We start from the raw sequence: 24,036 nt of genomic DNA, 5'->3' as shown, positions 1-24,036 counted from the left end.
TGTATTATACTGGGCAGTCTAAGACCCATGTAAGGCTAGGCATTTGTACTTCTATCCTAGGGCTCCATTAGGAAAACCAATCTAAGAGACCTGGAGATCATTCCCCAAGAGTGTGAGTGCTCCCAACTTTGACTCCTCTGTTCTCTAAGGCTCTGAGATCCTGTCTCTTGTTTTCTACTTTGTGGTCTTCAAATTTCATAATCTATTCTGACTCTTCTTTCTATGCCTAGTTTGACTCTTGACTTTACATGGTCCCCTAATTTAAATTTTTTTTTTTTTAATATTGATTTTTTGAGGAAGGGAGAGAGAGGGTGGGGGAGAGAGAGAGAAACATCAATCAGTTGCCTCCTGATGGTGCCCTGACAAGATCAAACCCACAACTTGGATATGTGCCCTGACCAGGAATCAAACCCACCACCTTTCAGTATACTGGACGATGCTCCAACCAACTGAACTACACCTGCCAATGCCATAGTACCCTAATTTTGATATTGCCAATTAGCTTCAAGTGAGGGCTTTCTTCCATTAGCCCTCTTTCTAGAGCTATGATTTTGAATCTTTAATGCATTAGAATTACCCATGGGGGATAAAGATTGTGTAAGGGGAGCTGAATACTTACTTAAAATGCAGATTATTCGTCTCTTCCCAGCTATTCTGATTCAGTAGGTATGGATTGGTAAGCAAGAATCTGCATTTTGATTGGCTTCCCTGGTGATTCTGATACACCAGTCATATGCAGACCATATGCAGAAAAACTCTGACTTACAGAAGTCTGCTTGACGCCTGACTTATAAAGGGGAAGGAATGGGCTTTGAACCCTTTCCTTGGATCCTAAGGTCCTAGGAACATTAGTTGTCCATTGGGGACAATGGATAAATGTCTCTGTGTACTTGTACCTGTCTTCTCATTGCCATCATAGGTGCAGAGCCCAGATGAGGTAGCAGGACTTTATGACTCCCCCACGTCAGTTCAGTATCTGGGGTTTACAAGGGGCATTCACTTTGGATTTAGAAGGCAGGCTAGAATATAGACCTTAACGGCTGCCAGGTATACTTCAGATTTATCTCTGGGGTGCCTCTTTTTCCTATGCACATAGACCAGCCCTAATATAGGTTATCTTCATTTGGTCTCCAAACTGTCCTTCCTACTGTGGTCATCCTCTGTAAAGTTCCCACTGTCCTCCCATAAAACATCTCATCCTGTCAACTGATCTCTCTCCTTTTCAAATTCTCTATTGGATTTCTATTATGTGTACAATCAAGTCCAGTGTCTCAGATTGGAATAAACTGTTGCACAGTTTTGTCCAAATTATGGTCTACAAGGCCCAGCAAAAACTTTCTCAGGGCTTATTCCAAGCCCTTCTTCCCCCATATGTCTGTCTCCTGCAGGCACCCTTGAAGTGCCTGGACCTCTTTGCTCTCTGGCTTTAGGACCTTTGCAGTGCTATAGCCTCTGTCCAGAAAACTTTACCCTGCTCTTCACCTCATTAACTATCCCTTTTCTTTTTAAAAAATTATTTTTTTAAAATTGATTTTAAGAGAGAGACATCAATGTGAGAGAGAAACATCGACCCGCTGCCTCCCGCACACTCCCAACTAGGTATTGAGCCCACAACATTTTGGTACACTAGACGGTGCCCAACCAACTGAGCACACCAGCCAGGGCTCCCTTGCCTTTAAGTTTCCGTTAAGTATTATCTTCTCTTAGAGGTCTTTTCTGGCCACTCCATATTACTCACACTCACATGTTATTTAGCACCCTGTTTGCTTCCATTAGCTCACTTACAACTTTTTAGTTTGTCTTTTCTTTCTCCCAAAAATACATTGGGTAAGTTCCTTGAAGACAGGAACCTTGTGAATGATTGTATCTTCAGTGCCTAGTGCATAGATTACTCAGGTACTTGTTGACTAAATTGCCTTTCACCTTGTTTGTACCTGTGTTGGTGCTTTGTGGTTCTGCACAACCCTCACTCTTTACATATGTTGTTGCCTCTGCCAGAACTCCCTATTCTCTTATCAATGGTTCGGATTCCCTCTTATCCTTTACCACTTCTCCAGGCAGCACTATTCTTTGCCTGGGGATACTTTTCCATTGATTTTTAGGGAGAGTGGAAGAGAGAGAGAGAGAGAGAAAGATAGAAACAATGGTGCACATCAGTTGGTTGCCTCCTGCGCAAGCCCCAACCAGGGCCCAGGCTGGGGAGGAGCCTGCAACCAAGGTATGTGCCCTTGACTAGAATCAAACCTGGGACCCACAGGCCAATGTTGTATCCACCGAATCAAATTGGCTAGGGCACATTTTGGTCCCCTTTAATGGACTTTAGCTCTGTATGGTAATTTCATATATGTAGGAGATAGATAGTATTGCCTTTGACTTACAGATGACAAGCCAGAGGCTCTGAGAGATGGATTAACTTGGAGATAGCAGAACTGAGATTTGAACCTCGATATGTCTGTAGAGTCCTCACTCATTCTACTTCATTGCACTGTCTCTAAAATAAACAAATAGTTCATATCTTTGGGGATTCCTTGTGATAATGACCAAGTTAGCATACAGCCTATCAGAAATGAGCCAGAGTGAAACACTATTAAATTAAAGCCAAAGTAAATTTCAGTCATAATTAATAGCTGCTTGGAGGATAAAGAATGACATTTTAACATTTTTGTTGAGAGGAAAAATATGCAAAATTGGTATACAAAGCATTTAATACATTTTGCTTAAAAATACATCAGTAAGATACAAATTGAGTAAATTATGGTAGATATTATCATATTATGCTCTATGAAAAAGAATTAGATACACACACACATACACACATACATACACACACAACAGTAGTCTTGTGGCTCAGTGGTTGAGTGTTGACCTATGAACCAGGAGGTCATGGTTCCATTCCCAGTCAGGGCACATGCCTGGATTGTGGGCTCGATCCCCAGATCCCCAATCAGTGATTGTCTCTCATCATTCATGTTTTTTTTCTCTCCCTTCCTCTCTGAATTCAATAAAAATATATTAAAAGCCAAAACAGTAGTCTCTAAGATCTATCATTAACAGAAAACTAAAGGCCTGTTAGCTTTAGTGTTTGTATGAAAAAGGAATGGACTCAATATATGTACCCAGAGTACTTCCAGAAGTTTTTTTATTTTTTTATTTTTTATAATTATGTGTTGCTGAAGTTTCTTTTGTTTTTACTCATATATGCATTGCCTTTTTAAAAAATTGTATTAAAAAACATGACAAAACTTACCATTTTAAAAATAATATGTTTTACTGATTTCTTACAGAGAGGAAGGGAGAGGGATAGAGAGTTAGAAACATCGATGAGACAGAAACATCAATCAGCTGCCTCCTGCACATCTCCTACTGGGGATGTGCCTGCAACCAAGGTACATGCCCTTGACCAGAATCGAACCTGGGACCCTTTAGTCCACAGGCTGAATCTCTATCCACTGAGCCAAACCAGTTAGTTTGGCTTACCCATTTTTAAGTGTACCATTCATACAGTAGTGTACAGTATGTGCACGTATTGTGCAACAGATTGCCAGAATTGAAACTCTTTTTTTCTTCTTAGAATAAAAGTCTTTATCTTTGGGCATTCATAGAAATATAATTTTAAATCTCAAATAATAATTATCATTTGTGTATAGAATTCTCTTTGTGTGTATGCAGTTGTTCTTGTTATAGTTCAGTTATTGGTAAATGAATGTAAAGGCATTCAGACATTTGAAAGAAGTTTGATTCACTTTCTGTTTTCTCAGTCCCATTTCCCACAATCTTATGCAATTCCTTCTCATAAAACTGATACTATCACCACTGAGCTACTTTTTGATAAATCCATTGAACAGTTTTGACTCTGCTTTCTTATCTCTCTCCAGTTCTTAGCACTCCTGTCTATTCCCTTTTATTTATTTTTTATTAGAGGCCTGGTGCACGACATTCATGCACTAGGGGAGTGGGGAGAGGGTCCTTCAGCCTGGCTTGTGCCCTCTTGTAGTCTGGGAGCCCTCGGGGGATGTCTGATTGACAGCTTAGGCCTGCTCCCCAGTTGGACATCCTTAGTGCTCCCACATTCTTAGTTCCTCTCCTGCCAATGCTACTGTGCTCACCAGCTGTGAGCCCAGCTTCTGGCTGAGCGGCTCTCCTTCTGTGGGAGTGCACTGACCACCAGGGGGCAGATCCTTCTTTGAGCATCTGTCCCCTGGTGGTCAGTGTGTGTCATAGCGACCAGTTGTTCCACTGTTTGATCAGTTTGCATATTAGCCTTTTATTATATAGGATATTATATAGGATTGTTGACTTTATTACAGATTTCACCCATTTCTCTCTCTCTTGCCCCTTTCCACCCAACCCCCACCCCACATCAGGCCTTTACCACATTATTGTCTATGTCCATGGGTTATGTACGTATGTTTTTTTGTTAATCTCTTCCCACCCTGCAAAACTGAAACACTTATACCCATAAAATAATTCCTCATTTTTCCCTCCCCCTAGCTTTTGGTAACTACCATTCTACTTTCTCTTTCTATGAATTTGACTATTGTAGATACCTCATAAAAGTGGAATCATGCCGTATTGGTCTTCTTGTGACTAGCTTATTTCACTTAGCAGAATGTCCTTGAGGTGGTTCACCCATGTACCATGACAGGATTTTTTTTCTTTTTAGGCTAAATAATACTAAGTTTTAGATATATGCTACATTTTGTATATTCATCTGTCAATATATTATCTTTTATAAACTTTTAAAAAGTACTTTGCTTCACCCTTTATATATGATCATAAACATTGTGTGTGTGTGTGTGTGCGTGTGTGTGGCAATAGGGAGAGGGGTTATGGGGTTATTAGGTTGTATCTCTTTAAACTTTATAGCAAAGAGAAGGATCCTTTCTGTCTCTAGTGAATGATCCTCAACTTTATGTTTTGGATTTTTGTATTTGAGATTTTTTTCTTTAAGTGAAACACATCTTTTATTAGGAATGCAACAAAAAAAGGGGAGATTGTGTTTGAAATTAAAGCTATCTGAGTACGTCAGGATACACCACCATTTGTCTTATTTCACCCACCCCTTTGTGTTACTAGTATCTCTGTGCTTCTCTGTGTTCCATGTACTAGAAATTCCAGAATCCCATTTTTATAATATGTTTTCTGTGTGTTGATTTTGTCTTTCCAAATGGATAAATTATTTTTTTTTAAAGTATATTTTTACTAGAGGCCCAGTGCATGAATTCGTGCATGGCTGGCCGGAACCCATGGGGGTGGGTTCCGGCCAGCCCAGCCCCAATTGGGGCAGATTGGGGCCGTGCCTGTCAGGAGGAGGAGACAGTGGGAGATTGGCCAGCCAGCCTGCCCCTGATTGGAGCCCGATCAGGGCTGGGCCGGATGGGGGGAGGGGCCATGGGCGATTGGCTGGTGGGCCCCGTCCCTGATGGGGGTTGGGGGCTGATTGGGGGTCAGCAGCTGGGGAGGGGTCATGGGAGGTTGGCTGTCCAGCCCCACCCCCGATTGGTGTGTGGGGGAGCCATAGGGGCAGGGCTGGCTGTGGGGAGGGACCACAGACTGATAAGGGTGGTGGGGGCTAATGGGGGACAGGCAGCCTGGAGGAGGGGCCATGGGTGGTTGGCCAGCCGGCCCTGCCCCTGATTGGAGGAGGGGACCAATTTGGGGCAGAACTGGCTGGGGGGAGGGGCTGTGGGCCTATTGGGGTGTTGGGGCCCCACCCCTTGATCGGACTGGTTTGCTGGCTGCAGTGTGTGTCATAGCAACTGGTCATTTTGGTTATTACAGCGTTCCGGTCTCTGGCTTTTTATATATATAGATTGATTTTAGAGAGGAAGGGAGAGGGAGAGAGAGATAGAAACATCAATGATTATAGAGAATCATTGATCAGCTGTCTCCTGCACACCCCCCATTGGGGATTGAGCCCCCAACCCAGGCATGTACCCTTGACCGGAATAGAACCTGGCACCCTTCAGTCTGCAGGCTGATGCTCTATCCACTGAGCCAAACTGGCCAGGGCTAGAATAAATTCTTTAAAGAAGGAGTCATGTCTTATGTTATATTCTCTAGTCAGGAGCTTAATAGAAGTTGCTCAGAAACTACATATTCAAGGAAGATGAGAGGAGGAGGTTCCTCTTCTGAAGAAATGACTGACTGCTTTTGGTTTTCCTCTGACTTATCTTGTATTCTTCACTGGTAGAGAATGTTTACACTTATAGACTAAGTGTGTTGGGGGGTGAAGGAGGGAGGGAGAGAGAGAGAGAGAGAGAGAGAGAGAGAGAGAGAGCGCGCGCGCGCGAGAGAGAGATGTTTCCTGGTGAAAGCCCAGGAAGGAGAGCAGATGTTGGCATGAGGTCTTTAAGGCTGTGGACTGATAAGGCTGTGGTCATGAGACTTCTGTGTCTCAGTCCTCAGGAGAATCTCAGATTTCTGTTCTCTTCCTAATCTCTAGCCTGGATTTTCAACTGGCAGTGGGACAGCTACATCTGCATGTGCCTTAGGCTTTTTAAATTTAGTAGCACATAATAGGAATGTTTGATAAAAGTGATTTTTCATTTTGGTGATAGTATATGAAAGCATTTAACTCAGGGCCTGACATATAGTAGGTACCCAAGAGGTGACAGAAGAGAGTATGTGAGAAATATTTTCAAAGTTAAATCTTTCTCTAGGACCCCTACCTCTATTCCTGTGCTTCCACTCCCACCCTCTGGCTAAAGAGATAGGGGATAGCAACATGGATTCCACCTTTGGGAAGCTTCCAGTTCCTTGTTTGTGGTTTTATGCTCAGGCGAGAAATGTAATCTGCTCCCATTAAACCTTACCCCAGACTGAAAATGTTCCAAACAAATTAGCCTATCTTGTCACTTTAGGCAACTTTAAAAAAAAAATAGTTTTTTATTATTTCGGAGAGGGAGATTGGGGCTGCCTCTCGCACGCCTCACATGAGAATGAGTCCACCACCAGGGAATGTGTCCTGACTGGGAATCAAACCATGACCTCCTGGTTCAAAGGTTGACGCTCAACCACTAAGCCATTCCAGCTGGTCCCAGCACCTATATCTACCGTGTTTCCCCGAAAATAAGACATCCTCTGAAAATAAGACCTACTTACAGGTTTCCTTCTGAGTGAAATATAAGGCATCCCCCGAAAATAAAGCCCCCCTTGGCTAAACATGAGAGATTTGGTCCACTGATTCTGAAAGAAATGGAGTCATAAGAAATTCACCAGGAAATTCAGGAATTGGATTGTTATGATGATGTTCCAGAATAGGGGTGTCGAACTCAATCAGAGAAGGGGCCAAAATCTAAAATCCAGCCTAAATCGCGGGCCGAATGGTTTACTGAACAGTCATAAACTGACAATGTCATAAACTGACAGCGGAGTGCAGTGATGACAGCGCGGTGCGGGCCACATTGCAAGGCCTGGCGGGCTGGTTTTGGCCCGCGGGCCTTGTGTTTGACACATGTGTTCCAGAAGATGATGATTGTCATTGAATAAATGAGTAAATTCTTGATACTGCAGGATTCACAGTTTGTCTGGTTTGTGTTGACAACTACCGTACTACTGTACCATAAACAGGTAATAAATTTCCTTTATTTTCATTTAACAATAAATGTGTACCGTATTCTTCTTCATGGAAAAATAAGACATCCCCTGAAAGTAAGACCTCGTGCATCTTTGGGAGCAAAAATTAATATAAGACACTGCCTTATTTTCGGGGAAACAGGGTATATAGACAACTTTCTTAGTAGGTACCTAGCCTTGAGAATCTTAGTGGAGAAGTGTGTGAATCTTGAGTAGTTGTGGCAAGGTGGTGGGTGTATGGAGCTGGGCATGAGTTTAATTTAGCCAGGACAGCTTGTTAGGTGCAGGTATGGGGAAAAAGGGATATGGTAGAGAGAGAAAAGGGCTCAACTCTGTCATTTGCTGCTCATAGGGAGATACAGGACCTTGGGCCAAACACATAGCTCTGGCCTGCTGCCTGTCACCTCCCGTGAATGTCACCTCCTGGCTACTCTGCAAGGCATTTGGGGTTAAGTAGATGAAATAGGGACTCTAAATCAGATAGCCTTGCTTTAAGTGTTACCAGTTTGCCTGGTGGAAGTGTGCCTCTCAGGATTTGTTTCCCTTATGCCGAAATTAGTGGAATCTCATCCAGATCTGGGAGGGTTTCCCTCTATCCTTCTGCCACCTCAGCTTACCTTGGTTTTAAGCTTTTATCCCTTTCATCCTATCACTGGTCTGGTTTCTGGGAAGAGGAGGGAAAAGATGAAGAAAGATAGGGAGAGTTGAATAACTGGTGGAGAGTATGTGGATTTGCTATCCTTACATGCTTTCTGGAACAAAGTGTAGGTGGGAGGAGGATGAGTGAGTGGATGGGAGAACAAACATATGTCACCTCTACCACTTGTTTGTCCCTCAGCTTGGACCCTTGCTTGGTATTCTCAATCTCTGGTGTTGTTTCTCCCTCCCATTTAAAGTATCAGCATATATACACATGTAATTTTATACCAATGGAATCATACCTTAGTGCTGGTTTTTTGTTTTTTTTAAAATACATTTTTATTGATTTTTTTATAGAGAGGAAGAGAGAGGGATAGTTAGAAACATCGATGAGAGAGAAACATCGACCAGCTGCCTCCTGCACACCCCCTACTGGGGATGTGCCCGCAACCAAGGTACATGCCCTTGACCGGAATCGAACCTGGGACCTTTCAGCCCGCAGACCAACGCTCTATCCACTGAGCCAAACCAGTTTCGGCTGGGTTTTTTTTTTTTTTTCTTTTAAAAAAAAAATTTTATTGATTTTTTTGCAGAGAGGATGTGCCCACAACCAACGTACATGCCCTTAACGGAATCCAACCCAGGACCCCTCACTATGCAGGTTGATGCTGCATCCAACTGAGCCAAACTAGTCAGGGCATTTTTTTTTTTCTTTAATACTGTTTTCTTTAATACTAATATGTATATATTATGTATATATTAACCTTCCCCCCTATTTTTATTGAAATATAATTGATAAATAACATTGTGTAAGTTCAAGGTATACAATGTGATGATTTTATATACATACTAGTATAGTTAAACGACTACCACATTCATCACCACACAGTTACCTATTTTTTGTGTGTGATGAGGACCTTTTTAATTTAATTGTATGTTATGGACATCTTTTCATGTTAACCAGTATTAGTATAGAGTAAGTGGTTGAATTACATTTCAATGTGCTGTTATACCATAATATATTTTGCTCTCTAATATTTAATCTATTTATTTCGTATATTACCAATGGGGCCTTTCCTGACCACCCCTTTCTTAACATTGTAACAAACCTCCTTCCTTTTCTATCTCCTTTATTTTTTTCTATAGTATTTAATACCACCTGATACACATTTAGAACTGTATTTGTTTATTGTGTAACATGCTCCATCCATTAGAATGTAAGCTTCATGAAGTCAGAGATTTCCCCCTCCTTTTTCCTACTACTGTATACCTAGTGCTTAGAATAGTTCCTGGTCACTATTGGTGCTCAATAAATATTTGTTGAATGAATGAATTTGTTGGACTTTTGTGTAACTATTAAGTTTTAATTTGCAATATTTTTGTTATTATGTACATTCTGTGATAAATACCCTTGTATATAAACTTAGCACACTTATCTGTCTCCATAGGATAAATTCCAAGAAATGGAATGCCCGAGTTAAAGGATTATGCATATTTAAATTGTCAATTCATGCAGTCAGACTACCTTTAAGAATGATAACTTCTATCAATAGTGCATGAGGTTGCCAATTTCTCCACATTATGTGTATCACTGGGTTGTGTATTTTTTGTATCCCCATCTGACAGGTGAGACATGGTCTTGTCACTGTAACATAGTAGTTGAGAATGTGACTCTGGAGCCAGCCTTCTGGGGTGTGAATTCTGACTCAGCCAGAATAAAGGTATGGTGATTACCCGAGGGAAAAGGGAGGGGAGTAGGGGATGATAGAAGATTGTAAAAGTGGGGGATGGAATGGAGGGGGGTTTGGGGAGGATATATGATGATGGAATGAGACTAGACTTTGGGTAGTGAACATATAATACAATGTACAGATGATGTACTATAGAATTGTACATCTGAAACATAAAATTTTATTAACCACTGTCATCCCAATAAATTGAATAAAAGATATAAATAAATAAAAAGAAAAGGCATGCTTTGTTATTGGTTGGGAATATATTATAAAAATAGTAACCCATTCTCTTTAAGTACTTTGTGTATATGTGTATTTTTATTTTATTTAAAAAAATACATATTTTATTGATTTTTTTACAGAGAGGAAGGGAGAGGGATAGAGAGCTAGAAACATCGATGAGAGAGAAACATCGACCAGCTGCTTCCCGCACAACCCCCACTGGGGATGTGCCTGCAACCAATGTACATGCCCTTGACCGGAACCGAACCTGGGACCCCCCAGTCTGCAGACCAATGCTCTATCCACCGAGCCAAATCGGTTTCAGCTATATGTGTATTTTTAAGTCTTTAATCCACCTGAAATTTATTTTCATATGAAGACAGCAATTGTGATCTGGCTCCTTCTCTATATATTTTTTTTTTTTTTAATATTTTTATTTCAGAGAGGAAGGGAGAAGGAGAGAGAAATAGAAACATCAGTGATGAGAGAGAATCATTGATTGGCTGTCTCCTGTACACCCTTTACTGGGACTCAAGCCTGCAACCCGGGCACATACCCTTGACTGAAATCGAACCCAGGACCCTTCAGTCTGAAGGCCGACACTCTATCCACTGAGCCAAACCAGCTAGGATTGGTTCTTTTTTTTAGTTGGATAGTTTTCCCAAACATTTATTGAAGAAGAAGGATCAAGAGTAGGAGCAAGAATGAGGAAGGGTTCTCCTTCAGGAGAATCTGTTCTTTCCTCTTCTAATTTGAAAGTAGGATATCCTAGAGATAGCAAATCTCCATTTCAAACTCAGTCAGTAGTCAATAATCATTCTGTTACTAAGCTGTGGAATGAACATGCTGTGTAAAGCAGTTTGGGATCAGAACTAACAACTTGACTAAGTACAATAATAAGACTGCTCTGCTCATTGGTGCTATTCTCCTCTGGCTCTAGAGGCTCCTAAGTGGATCCTAATTTGGGGACTATTTTGAAGGGGCATTGTTAGTTTGCAATAATAAGTCCTGTGTTGTTCAAGAAACAAATAAAGTGACTATAGCAGGTATTTCCTCAGCTTGGGAGTATTATTGGGGTGTTGATAGGAAGTATTGAATAGTAATAAACTCACTGTGTTATAATTCTGCCCTTACTAGCTCTTTTTGGAACTCTAGAACCATCCAGTTGCTTGCCTCTGATTCAAGATAGAGGGAGGATGATTCTTGTATTGTAGAGCATCCACATATCCCATGGCTACTCTCTGCCAGAGATAATAAAGAAGGGTAACTAACTCTTACATGGCATATATTATGTGCTAGGAACTGTTCTAAGCAATATACATACATATATACATATATTTTATATATGTATGTATATACACACACATACACACTCTTCATGAAGTAGATCTTCTGTATTGGTTGAATAGTGTCCACTCAGAACCTGTGAATGTCATTTTATTTGGAAATAGAGTCTTTCTAGATGTAATCAAGCTAAGATGAAGTCATACTGGGTTAGGGTGGGTCCTAATCAAATGACTGGTGTTCTTATAAGAAGAGGGAGACATACCAGAGGGAAGATGGCCAGATGAAGATGGAGGCAGAGATTGAAGTTATGCTGCTACCAACCAAGGAATGGCAAAGATAACTGACAACCATCAGAAGCTGGAAGAGGCAAGGAAGGATTCTTCCCTATAACCTTCTGGGGAGCACAGCCCTGCTGACACATTAATTGTTTACTTTTAGCCTTCAAAACTGTGAGAAAATAAATTTCTGTTGTTTTGAAGCCACCCAGTTTCTAGACTTTGTTACAGCAGCCCTAGGAAACCAGTATACACTCTTATTATCGTCTTCATTTTCAGGTAAGGAAATGGAGGCCCAGAATGGTCAAATATTTGGAGATCTCTGCTCGGCTGGCTGGGTACTTACTCTGAAGCTCATGCTGTTGCTGTTGTCAGCTCTACACTTTCACCACAGCCATCAGCATCTGGTAGTGCTGGGGCTGAGCTGCTGGAATGGGGCCTTTCTCTCACAGCAGGCCCAGCCTTTTCCCCATCCTTGCACACTTCACATCCTGAAGCAGAAACTCTTCTCCTGAAGTTTCTGGCTATAGCCTGATAATTTCACCAGGTCTCTTCCTGACTCCAATCCTTTAGGGAAAATCAGGCTTTTATTTTTCGTTTTCATGCATTATCAGAGAAGTGTGGGTGACATTTGAGGGGAGGGTCACCCAACTCCTGGCAATTCAATTATGCGTTTGATTTCTGGCCCGCTGTGCTTCCAAAAATTTCTGCCAGTAGACAATTCAAGTCTTTATTTTATTTGGAGCTTTTAAGATCTCACACATGGCTCATATAGCACATATCACAGTTCATGGTTATGAGCAGAAAAAGAGCTGCTTCATGGTAGCACTGTCTGTGGCTGCCCCAGTCACTTGTTCTTGATGAACACAAATCACCACAGTAGCTTTCTCCCCTGCCACTGGGAGTGAGGAGGATAAGGACATTATCTGATCCAGCTCTTCACTGTAGCTCCTTGTTTGCCCAAGAGACCTGCATCCTGTGGCTGGCTCTGGAATCTCGTCTGTTTTCCATTATAGACGTTTTGCTTCAGATCCTGCTCTTATGGTCAGCTCCTCTCACTAGATTAAACTTTGGGAACTTGGGAACCATATCTTAAAAAAAAATTAAAAAAAAAAAAAAAAAAATATATATATATATATATATATATATATATATATATATATATATATATATTATTGATTTCAGAGAGGGAGGAAGAGAGGGAGGAAGAGAGAGAAACATCAACAAAGAGAATCATTGACCAGGTGCCTTTTGCATGTCTCACACTGGGGATTGAGCCCACATCCTGGACATAAACCTTGACTGGGAATTGAACTGTGACTTCTTGGTTCATAGATTGATACTCAACCACCGAGCCATGCTGGCCAGACAGGAACCATATCTTTTGTTTGCTGCTGTAACCTACGACTGAGCAAAGACCTGGCACTTACTAGCTAATCCCTCAGGAAATGTTTATTGAATGAATGTTGACCTTGAAGCTTTGGAATCCTAGTTTTTCTTGCTTCTTGTTAAAGCCAAGGATCAGATTAAGAACTTTAGAGGCCTACACAATTGGATAATTACGATGTCCCTCATACTTAAGCCCCCAGTATATATATTTTAAGGACAGTATTAAAATAAAGTATAGAGAAAATCCAGCAAAATGACCATGGTGACTATTAATTTAAAACATTTGTTGTTACTGTCTCTGCTTTGCTAGTTCCCTAAACACATGTTGTTGGTTAATCCTGCCTGGACTAGCCCCTCACTCACCTTGAACTTCACTCTCCTCTTTATGCCATCTGCTGAAGCTGCCAGCTAGCCCCTTTCACCCCTTAGTGGTGTCTGGCTCCTGAGATCCCAGCCTGGGCTTATGCCCTGGGCTCCCTGGGGATTGCCAGAAAATCAAGTAGAACACAGCTAAGGAGAACTCCCATGCTGACTTGGAATTATAGTTAGCATAGCACATTGTACTACTTAGGCCATTGTAGTCATAATAATCTGCTGCTTTTTAAAATATATTTTATTGATTTTTTACAGAGAGGAAAAGAGAGGGATAGAGAGTTAGAAACATCAGTGAAAGAGAGACATCGATCAGCTGCCTCTTGCACACCCCCTACTGGGGATGTGCCCGCAACCAAGGTACATGCCCTTGACTGGAATCGAACCTGGGACCTCTCAGTCCGCAGGCTGACACACTATCCACTAAGCCAAACCGGTTTCAGCAATATAATTTGCTTCTTGATCCTGTATCTGGAGAGCTTAGAAATTTTCTTATAGTCTTCCTTCCTGGATTATTGAGAGAGAAGTCAAAACACAGGTTCACTTTGCTTTATTAATCTGGGCCTTGCTGGGATCATTCAGAGAAGTAAGGTGTGATTCTGGAAGTGGAGCCCAGACTTCCTACAAGCTGTTCCAAGGCTATGACCATAGTCAAATTCAGTTGCTGCTTGATTCTAAGGAGTTTAAAATAGTATTGGAAACCTCCAAGGAAAAAAAATCACCATAACTTCTTGGCTAAGGAAGTGGTGTTTGCTGGCCAGTGCAGAAGGGGTAGCCAAGGCTTGCAAGTTCTATTCTGGACCTGTTGATTTGAGGTGTGACATTCAGCATTTTGAGATGATGTCCTGGAACTCTGATGGTTTCTCATCTCGACATAGAGGGTGATATGGGCTCTGTTTGCAGGGAAAGAGGCCAGTAATACTGTCTTCTAGGAGAGCCTCACCATTCGATGTCCTTTCATTTGAATTTCCAGGCTCTTTAAATACAACCCCCATACATACACACTTAATATAGGAACTCAGCAATATTATCCACATTTTACTTGAACCCATTTAATCAGAATTGCTTTCCTTTAGGCAGTGTGATTAGATCAGCTCCTCTAAGAGATGAGAGCTTTGATAGGATTTAGGAAAGGAAGGAAAGGTTTACACGGGGCACGTACCTTGGCCTTGGACAGCAGGGAGTAACATGAAGGCACCAGGTACATGATGTGCTAGATGAGGAGGAACAAGCACATCCCTGGAGAGCCAGGCATGTAATTAGATGTTTTTCATATATTTTCTTAGTTACTATAATGCAAACCAATTATTATTTTTGCATGGGCAAGCTGAAAGTCATGGAACTTACGTAACTTACCCAAGGTCAGACAGTGAATAAAAGGCTGAGCTAGGATTGATTTATCCTCAGGTCTGTCCAATTCCAAAGCCCATGCTGTTTTCACAGCTCTTCTATCTCTGACAAGATTTAGCAAAAGAGGGTGGGCAAAAAAGAGAAGATGGGGAGATGCCTTCTTTCTCTGTCTCACAGTTTTGCTTGTTGAGACCTGTTTAGCCAGAGCATCCTGTTTATAGAAAACTAGGTTCTATATATAGAGATGCAAAACAACATATGTGGGAAAGATACCAATTGGCTGTAGGGGAGGATTAAAAAAAGCCTTTGTTCTTTACCTCTAGGTCTCATTGCAGTGTAACCACAAGTGTCAAAAACACCACTAGTAACACTGGTTTAGTGCGTAAGAGGCCCTGTCCTATCATCCAAATAAAATCTGTTGTCTAGCCCAAGGAGTAAGTCAGTCATGATAGGGCAGAGGTAAGGGTGTGGTGTGCCCTTATTGCATTTACTGGAGCTGGTGGCACCTGTTATGTGACTATTGCAGTGAATTATTACTGAGTAAACAAGAGGTGTCTCTCTCTTGCTTTTCTAAGGGAGACCAGATGGCAGTGGGTGTTGGCCAAGATCCAGGGGTTCCTGGCCTCTGTGCTGGCAGAATAGATAGCTTGAGAGGTCAGGTGATGGAATAAGAAGAGATAGGGCTGGTCTATCAACTGATGTAATCTTAGGGGCAACTCAAAGACTTGCCTCAGCAATTTGCTCTTGCTTGGAGTTCCACAGTGAAATTTCCCCCCTAGATTTAAGTCTTTGAGACCCTACTAAAAATGAAGAGACTCCAGGAAGGGGTTTGATTATGAAGCATCCTGGTCATCTAAGTGGAAGTGTGATTCAGCTTATGAGATTAATTTCTGAGAACTAGATTAAGGCAAGGGACAGAGAGGAGAGGACACTGTGCTCCTAGTCATAGGGACAAGAGGGAGACACCACTGAGTTGGATATAAAGGCTCTACAAAGAGAAGTTGGGTCCCCAAAGAAACATTTGCCCTTCACAATTTTGAGAAGAAACTAGCAGATGAGGGTTGTGGGAATGGAGGCTCTTGACCCCAGGAAAGGGTGTGGGGCAGAGATTTCCCGCCTGCATGCTGGGTATGCAGGCACATTATTGCCTGGAGAGCAGTTGACAAGCAAAATGTAACAAGGAGTCAGGACCTTTGGGTCTGGGGTTTGCTGTTGTCTTCAGACAAGACCGTCCCAGATCTTAGGAAGCAAGAGGGAGCTTCACAGAAATGATGTAAAGTGTGGTGCAAAAGAGGCCGCTGATGACAACATGGGCGGGCTACTTCCTCAGTGACCACTGGTCACAGGCAACTGTGGTCTTGATTTCCCAATGAGTTGTGCTGAGTTAGGGCTTTATGGGAAGGCAAGATAAGCCATGTCAAAAGCAATGACGAAGCACTTGGGTGTACGTGCACATCCCCTTGTTCACTAACTATGGAGCCAAAATAGCTAATCCAGAGGCTGCCAGCATAACACCTGTGATTCAGATGTACAATTTTTTGGCCTGAGTTACTCCAAAGTGAGAGAGCCTTCCTAATTGACTATTCATCTTCGTGATCTGAATTTTCTCATCTTTTCCTCCCTCAGGGGATCCATAGCAGAGGCAACTCAAATTTCTGCCTTTCCCAGCTCCTCACAGATGGATTCATGGATGTCCTTCAGTCTTAGGCTTCAACTTCACTCTTCACTTTCCTACCCTAAGTCGAGAGCATTTTCTTTCTTTTTTTTTTTTTCTTCTTTCTTTTTAAAAAAATATATTTTATCTCTTCTTACAGAGAGGAAGAGAGAGGGATAGAGAGAAACATTGATGAGAGAGAATCATCGATCAGCTGCCTCTTGCACACCTCCTACTGGGGATGTGCCCACAACCAAGGTACATGCCCTTGACAGGAATCGAACCCGGGACCTTTCAGTTCCCAGGCCAACGCTCTATCCACTGAGCCAAATTGGTTTCGGCTCTTTTTAATTTTTATTTCAGAGAGGAAGGGAGAGGGGGGGGGGGGAGAGAGAGAGAGAGAGAGAGAGAGAGAGAGAGAGAGAGAGAGAGAGAGAGACATAGACATCAGTGATGAGAAAGAATCATTAATTGGCTGCCTCCTGCACGCCCCTTACTGGGAATCAAACCCAGGACCCTTCATTCCGCAGGCTGATGCTCTATCCACTGAGCCAAACCAGCTAGGGTAAGAGCATTTTCTTTTGATCAGACTTTTGGCTTCATTCAGACTGCTGTGGTTCTTACTAATTTCTTCTGGCATATTTTTCTCGAGAGCTGTCCTAGAAATTATCTCTTATCACTCACCTCCTAAAGTTTGACAAGGTTTGGACTTCCATCCTTACTGGAATCAGCACAATGCTGTGGAGGTTTCTGGAGGTTCCACACCCCATCCTTTCCCCCCAACCATTGTAGCCCATACACAAGATCGAATGATGTAGCTGGATCTGATGATAACCAAGATTTTAAAGCCAGTAGCTCCAGCAGGGAGGGACTCCTGGTCATGTGTACTATGCCCTAAATAACAATCTGCCTCCCCTCCATGTCACCTATATTTTGGCTTTTTACTAAGAGGCTCAAGCTCTGTCCAATTGTCCTATTCAAACCTCTCGCCTTGTCAGGACTCCACCCTTTGTCAATTTCTCACCAGGGGCTGTGGCCTTTGCTTTGCAGCCTCATTAGGCCAGGTTTCTTCTCTGATACTAGAGCCTTTTCTTGCATCTAGGCTTTGATAGGTAGAGGCCTGCTCATGCATAAATCTCCCAATGTTGACCACTCTGAATTCTGCTTGCTACTTTTTGGCTAATTGGATGTCATACTGGTCTGTCCACTTCTAGAACAAGGTTCTTAGCTTAGGCCCCTATCCTGAATTTCATGCTAGCTCTCCAGCTGCCTCTGCCTCAAAAAAGAGCTTTTAATATGCATTTATAAAGCTCCAGAGGGAGGTAGATAATATAACATTTCCCCAAACTTATTTGTTTAGAGAACCAGGCCTGGCTGGTGTTTGAGCATCAGTTTATGAACCAGGAGGTCACTGTTGAATCGCTGATCCTGGTATGTGCCTGGATTGTAGGCTTGATCCCCAGAAGGGAGCATGTAGAAGGCAGCCAATGGTTTGTTTGTTGTTTCCTCTCTCTCTCTCCCTCTTACTCTCTTTCTAAAATGAATAAAAACCACATATTTAATTAGAGAACTTTTATTTTCTGAAGGAATATTTATTAAAATTTCACAGAATATGGAGTTTGGTGGAACACAGTTTTGGAAAGTATGAAACTTTACCCCGAAGAAATGGATGGCAAATGGAGGAATTCCAGGTGAAGGAAATGTGACTATCAGTGAAAAAAATTCTTTGGGGTTGGAAATTTCTCCTTGTGCTCTTCATTGAACAAATACCCACTGAATCGCCTACTATTTACCAGTCTCTGCTGGCGTTATACCAGTGTTGGGCTGTTTATTGTGTGTCTGCATAAGGCCAGTTCTAACCTGGAGTGGAACCTAAGGTGGGGAGGAAGTAGATATTCTACATTCTTTCTCCCACATTTGAATTCACTTCCCCTTTTCTCCAGTTGAAACAGGAAGTGGTGAATGGGGTGATGCCATTGTGGCTACAGACATCACTAGCTTTTGGATCCAAGGAAGGAGAGCTTCTCAGGCATCTTTCCCCATGTCTGATCTCTTCCAGGATTTCTCAAGCACTCCTTCTCTAGGACTATTTATCTCAGCATCAGTCTCAAGTCTCAATGCTAGTTCAGGATTTTGACTTTGCATATAGGGATCAGTGCCAAGTAAGATGAAGCTCATTCTTATGGAAAAAATGTGACATTCTATATTTTCTACTTTTCCTCTTCTTTTATAGCTCATGGAAAGTCCAGATTATATTTTTTTTCAACTTTTCAATGAGATAAACCCATTTTCTGTGGGCAAGATGATCTTGCAGTTGAAGATCAATTTGGTAGGGAGAGTGATCAAATGCCAGGAACTCAAGCTGGCATAGCTGGTAACCAAAGAGGAAACCAGTCACTTCCTTTGTGTGCGATTCTCAACCAGGACAGACTGGAAAAAACTACTTGAAGTAGATAGAAATCTCAAGTCTTGTGATTAAAAAATTACTAGGTCTCTTTGAGACCCTGATGTATAGGTCTTTACTGTCATTAGTGAGATCTTTGGTCAGCTACTCTTTTGGTTCATGGGTCGATGCTCAACCACTGAGCCACACCAGCTGGGTTGGTCAGCTACTCTTGACTCAGTTGGCTGAGTTAATCATAAAACAAAATAAATGGACTCAGCTTTTTTTTTTTTTAATTCTAGATTTTAAAAAAATATATATTTTATTGATTTTTTTACAGAGGGATAGAGAGTTAGAAACATTGATGAGAAAGAAACATCGATCAGCTGCCTCCTGCACACTCCCTACTGGGTATGTGCCCACCACCAAGGTACATGCCCTTGACCGGAATAGAACCTGAGACCCTTGAGTCCGTAGACTGACACTCTGTCCACTGAGCCAAACCAGTTAAGGCTGGACTCAGCTTTTTTTTTTTTTTTTTTTAAACAAAAACCAAATTGATTTTAGAGAGGAAGGGAGACGGGGAAAGAGAAACATCAATGATGAGAATCATTGATTGGCTGCCTCCTGCACGCCCCCTACTGGGGATTGAACCCAAAGCCTGGGATTGTGCTTTTGACTGCAATCGAGCCCTTCCGTCTGCAGGTTGAGGCTCTTATTCATTGAGACAAACCAGCTTGGACAAGACTCAGCTTTTAGCTATGCCCTTAGGTATGATGTTCTTTGAACATCCAGCACGTAGTATTCTCTACTCATAAGCCCCATCCTAACAGCCACTATGGCACTTGTCCATTTCTGCCCCTTCTTCTGAAAGTTTAAACTGTGAAGATCAGGGAGTGAGGTAACTTACAGGAAGGTGGAAAGAGGGCTTGAAGTGAGCATTTAGAGATCTTAAATAGAGCCAGTCAGTTATTTGGTCAGTCTGTAGGTATTTATAAGTATTAGTTGGTGTATAACTGCAAAAGGTTTGTTTTCTCTGACTAGTCTTTGCCTAACAGGCTCCCTATATAAAGACATTCCTTAAGATTCTGTTCTTAGCTCCCTTCTCTCCTCTCTCTACTATCCCTGGGTGATGTCATTTATGCTTATGGTTTTAGCTACCACTGATAAGTCAGAAACTCTTAAATCTCTATCTCCAACTTAAATTTCTCTTCTTAGTTCCTGAATCACAGTGGCCAAACACTATTGATGTTATAACCTGGATGGCTCTTCGTCAATTTAAAATCAACATATCCCAAACCAAATTATATTTTTTAAAAAAAATATATATTTTATTGATTTTTTACAGAGAGGAAGGTAGAGAGATAGAGAGCTAGAAACGTCGATGAGAGAGAAACATTGACCAGCTGCCTCTTGCACAGCCCCTACCGGGGATGTGCCCGCAACCAATGTACATGCCCTTGACCGGAATCGAACCTGGGACCTTTCAGTCTGCAGACCGATGCTCTACTACTGAGCCAAACCGGTTTCTGTACAAATTATATTCTTTATCAACTCATTCTCTTCTCCCTATTCTTCTATTCCTTCCTATTCTTACTCCTCCCTGTTTGTTCCTGGACTTAGTAAATTAGTTTCTTTTTTTTAAAAAAAATTTCCCCCTACATTTTAAAGCTGGGGGGAGTGAAACAAAGAAGGGCTTAGAATAGAAGAAGCAACAGTGGAGAGCCTAGGCAGGGCTGCTTTGACTCACTGGAAAGTTAGAGAAAAAAGATTTTGGAGACAGGTGCAGTGAGTTAGCTTGGGATGAACTGCTGCTGTCCATTGCAACCCTGGTTGCAATGAGTTTAGAGTTTAGAGCAGTGTTTCCCAAACTTCTCTCATGATGAGAATCACCTGGTGGAGTTGTTAAACTACAGATTCCTGAATCCCAACTAAGAAATGCTAAACTAGAATATCTGGGATATATAGGTAAAATTGTATACTTAACTTAGTGCTCTGTCTTAGAGCACTAAGTTAAGTATACAATTTTACCTATAAGTTCCCAAAAATTCTAGTTTAGCACTTCTTAGTTGGGATTCAGGAATCTGTAGTTTTACAACTCCACCAGGTGATTCTCATCATGAGAGAAGTTTGGGAAACACTGGTTTAGAGGATGCATTCCTGTGGAGGAAGAAGAGCGGGTTAGAGAAAGGTTCAGGCATGCTCCAGGGAGGGAGAGCATGCCTGTAAACTTGTTTCTGTATCACTATCTTATACTATTTCCCCACCATAAATTTAATAGGCTCTGAGTGTAATGAAAATGTTTAGAATATGGGTGGGTGATTTCCTCCCTTCCTCCCTCCCTCCCTTCCTCCTTCCCTCCTTCCCTCTTTCAGGTTATTTCAGGTTGTGGTTCTTGCCTGCAAGACATCTATAGTTGAATTCAATAGAAAAGTTAACAGATAATAAAAAAACAAAGAACAATGAAAGGTTAACTGAGGTTAAGATTCTAAGTAAAATGGAAGTTATGGAAAGGCAGCATCTGAGGCTAAAACCTTGGGAGTAAGCGTCATAAGCATCATTGAAGAGAACTGACCAAGAACTCCCTAGGTGGGTTAGGGATCAGAAAACACCTTGGAAGCTTTCAGAGTGGAGAAGGGATGGGCTGTATGATCCTCAGCTTGTTTCTTGTGCAAGCAGAGTAATTGTCACCTTCCCCACTGGCTGCTTCAGTAAGTCATCTCAGAGTCTCATGGAATTTGGTTCCTTTAAAAAGGTTCTAAATGAGCTGAAGCCGGTTTGGCTCAGTGGTAGAGCGTCGGTCTGTGGACTGAAAGGTCCCAGGTTCGATTTCGGTCAAGGGCATGTACATTGGTTGCGGGCACGTCCCCGGTGGGGGGTGTGCAGGAAGCAGCTGGTCGATGTTTCTCTCTCATCGACGTTTCTAGCTCTCTATCTCTCTCCCTTCCTCTCTGTAAAAAAAATCAATAAAATATATTTAAAAAATAATAAATAAAAATATAAAGGTTCTAAATGAGGCAGAAACCCTAAAACAAAAGAGGATAAGTAATCTTACCATGGCATGTTAAGGAAGTAATTAACTGAAAGTCATCTAGCACAAAATATCCCCCACCTAGTAAAATATCCACAAAAATCTACAGGAATCCTCTCCTTAGATTATCATTATGGATCCTCAGCAAGAGGACTGAAGTACAAGGGTATTAAAGGATTTGTGGAACCTCTGATGTGTTATTTTACATTATCTTCCCTCTTTTAAAAGCATTTCTTGTTTTAGGTAGCATTTATTTCTTCTTACCCCAGGAATGGTTTTGCTTTGAAGGATCTGTGGAGGGAAGGTCTGATGATGTTCCAGGCAAGGGCAAAAATGTGAATATAGGCAGCAACCTACATAGAACTATTATGATCAATGAAAAAACTAGTCCAACTGGAAAGAATTCTTGTTGGGGAGCAGAGCTCAGAATAGATTAGAAAGTCCAGAAACAGACTTGGGTTTCAGTGGGAAAGGATAGTGTTTAGGACAAATGTCTAACCATTAAAAAAAATTCTGTCACCTTCAGGCAAAATAAATTCTAGATGGATTAAAGATTTTATATAAAAACTAAAGTAATAACTATACCAGAAAATAGTATCTTAGTAAGGCACCAACGACAGAAACTATAAAGGAAAAAGTGTGATAGATTATCTAAAAAAAAAATTGCAACAGACACCATAAACAAAATAAGCAGATGACATACTGGTTACAATTGATTTGAGAGAGAGAGAAATGTCGATTTGTTGCCACTTATTTTTTAAGTTGACTTAGAGAGAGAAAAAAAACACATTGATTTGTTGTTCCACTTATGCACTTATTAGTTTCTTCTTGTATGGGCCCTGACCAGGGATCAAACATGAAACCTTGGCATATTGGGAGGACGCTCTACCAACTAAGCTCCTTGGGCAGGGCACAAAGAGTTTTCAACATGTCTCTAAGGTGCACAAGCCGCTTACAAACCAACAGGAAAAACACAAAAAGGAAACAGGTCAAAGTCATAGAAGACTAAATACAAATGACCAATAAAGCTTATAGAAAAAGGCTGTTTTAACCCAGCTGGTGTGTCTCAGTGGTTGAGCATTGACCCATGAACCAGAAAATCATGGTTCAATTCCCAGGGCGCAAGCCCAGGTTTTCAGGCTCCATCCCCAGTAGGGGGAATGTGGAAGGCAGCCAATTGATGATTCTCTTTCATCATTGATGTTTCTATCCTTCTCTCCTTCTTCTTTCCTCTCTCTGAAATCAATAAAAACATATTTAAACAAATAAAAAGGGGCTTATAACAAAAAAAACAAAAAAAAAAGAAAGAAAGAAAACTGTTTCACTTATAATCCAGGAAAGGCAAACAGAAATGAGATATCATGTTTCAACTGTTAGACTGACACATATTAAACAAAATATTTATTACTGCTGAGGGTTTGAGGAAACAGGAACTCATACTTTGTTGCTAGGGATATAAATGAATACAGTCTCTCTGAAGTTCAGTTTGGCAATACGTTTCAAATTTAAAGTGCATACACTGTTAAACCAGCAATTTGACTTCTAGGTATTTATCACAAAGGCAAGTGTACAGAGCTATATGTGTGAGGATATTTGTTACTATATGTTACTATAGAGTTTCTAAAATAATCAAAATGGCCATTGATAGGGTCAAATAAATTGTGGTTTGTCTATACAATGATAAAAACAGCCTTTTTCTATAAGCTTTATTGGTCATTTGTATTTAGTCTTCTATGACTTTGACCTGTTAATAATTATTAACTCAGAAAGGTGGCTACAGTATATACATGAAAAAATAGCATATGAACCTGTTTCAATTGAAATATTTATTTAAAAATTTATGCAACACATTGTTAACAGAAATTATCTTTTCTGATTCAGAAGAGAAAGAGCCACTTAAAAAAAATAGGACATAGATTCTGACTTGACTATGGTTGGTAGTGGGTAAGTTAAAACCAGATTGGTGGACTAGGTAATGAATAGTGGTGATAAAAGCAGTGTTTATGGAAGGATTTATGGTGTGATTGTATGACATGAATCAAGTGAAAAATGCAATTAGATAAATAAGATAGTGGCAGTCTAGGTCTGAAATAATGAGGCATAAACTGGAGTAGGCAGTGGAT

At 41.2% G+C, this 24,036-nt stretch overlaps 1 protein-coding gene across 14 annotated transcripts in view; it reads left to right on the top strand.

The window, feature by feature from the left end:
- The window catches only part of ASPRV1 (aspartic peptidase retroviral like 1), a 157,513-nt gene that overhangs the window by 24,262 nt on the left and 109,215 nt on the right, over window positions 1-24,036 (top strand). For 6 of the 14 annotated variants that reach the window (XR_014796534.1, XR_014796535.1, XR_014796536.1 and 3 more), the window contains 2 exons: window positions 9,844-9,938; window positions 11,707-11,937. The gene's annotated coding sequence lies outside the window, so the exon portion shown is untranslated. The other 8 variants (XR_014796531.1, XR_014796532.1, XR_014796533.1 and 5 more) reach the window with 4 other exon arrangements.

Source organism: Pipistrellus hanaki (assembly GCF_964339955.1).
Source record: "Pipistrellus hanaki genome assembly, chromosome: 12".
NCBI lineage: Eukaryota > Metazoa > Chordata > Mammalia > Chiroptera > Vespertilionidae > Pipistrellus > Pipistrellus hanaki.
This window is presented reverse-complemented; position numbering and strand designations above follow the sequence as displayed.